The following is a 1,823-nucleotide window of genomic DNA, read 5'->3' on the forward strand; positions in this document are numbered from 1 at the left end:
TACGAGAGAGAGAGAGAGAGAGAGAGGTTTGATTTAGCGACCAGAGGCCGCAGCGCTGTGCATGTTTTATTTGTTATCTTTGTACCTTCATTTTAAATAAACAATTAAACATTGGAGAGTGAGCGGGTATGGAACTGTGCTTTCAGTTTTTAATATATAAAAAAGTACCACTATTTGTCGATGTGTGTAGTGTGGGCTGGGCCTGGGCCTGAGCGAAGACGTGAGATTTGGGCTCCATGGGCAGTCCATACGACAGGCAGAGTCAGTATGGTGGGTGGAGAACAAGCGGTGATGCAGCGTTTGGGCAATCTCTCTTAGTACGGAAAATACCTCTAGCCGTCGTTTAGTATAGCGTTATTGCGAGGCTTGGGACAACGCGTGGTATAGTTTGCCGGCTGGAGACTTCGACAGGAAGCCATAAGCACACAACCACTACTTGAAAACTGCGGGTAATACTTATTTAATTCGTGCATAAACCGTCCCGGCAGCCGGCAAGTTTCCGTTTTCTGCACAAGAGGCGCTATTGTTGAACTTGACCAATCAAAGATCAGAATTTTTAGAGTACGTAATTCTAAGGACTGTCCTTAATCTGGGCCTTCACAGTAGTGGCCGAGATAGAGACATTTCTGCGCGAGGCCGCCGACTCGCCGAGACGTGTGCAGAAACACAATATTGCGTTCTCACCCAAAAAGTGCCCGTAGGTGACTGTTTTAGCTAGTTTTTTTTTCAAAACAATGAGACACACTCTGTAGTTTTGGAAACAAAATTCGCGCCAAATTTTCTAGGCCAATGAGATGGTCGAAGCTCCCAGTAAAAAAATTTAAAAGTTCATCTGTTCTATTTTAGAAGGCTATGTATCAAAACATGATCAGAATCGAACTTACAGCTTCTACCGACATGAGCCGTACACGCAACCATCACAACCACCGGTTATCTTCTTGCGCTGGAACATCTTTCTCATATGTCTTGCGCTTCGATTATGCTTTGTTGGTAATCTAGGTGGAATAGCGCCTACGTGGTGAAAAACTGGTTCAACAGTTTTTTTTGTCTATTTAGGAGGCTATTTATGCTTTTTTTTATGAGGTGTACTTTTATATATATATATATAATAATAGTGGCCTTGGCATTGTTTTAGGTGCGGCCTTTGAGAAATTTATCATGGTACAGGTATGTAGTATGTACATTTACCTCGTGGTGGCCTTTTTTGTTGATGCGAGGTGCTAGTCGGCCCTAAAAAAGCAATGTAAAAAAAGGCATTGTGTTAAAAATTTGAAATTAGGATTTATTTATTGAAGTGTATTTAGGGCAGTTGCCAGAAACTATACGATTTGAAATATGAAATCGGTTCTGTGTCAAAGTTAAACGTTTATGCTAAATAGTGCTACATACCGGCATTTGCCATTGTATTCATGTTTTTAAAAAAACAATTCTATTTTTTTCGAAAGACCAATATGTACTGTTAAAAAATACATACATTTTTTTAGTTTTTACACTTTAGATTTTGTAAAAATAGTGATGTCACAAAGACTTCACGGGACACACGCCTATTATCGTATAATAGAAGTCTGTGTGCACCTATTTGGTGTAGTTTCTGCGAGTGCAAGTGTGAGAGTAGCACTGCCAGCGGATACTAGAATAGACACACGAGGGCGTTCACAGTGGTTGGAATCCATCGACTGCAAAAATGTCACGACATCGGAATGTCCGGAATATGAACTATGACGGTGAGAGACTATACTTTTTTTTCTCTCGTATATATCGTACATACACATGAATTAATGTCAGGTGTATAATTAAGATATAAGTGTATTTCGATTCGTCAA

Source organism: Sphaeroforma arctica (assembly GCF_001186125.1).
Source record: "Sphaeroforma arctica JP610 unplaced genomic scaffold supercont1.483, whole genome shotgun sequence".
NCBI classification, from domain to species: Eukaryota; class Ichthyosporea; order Ichthyophonida; genus Sphaeroforma; species Sphaeroforma arctica.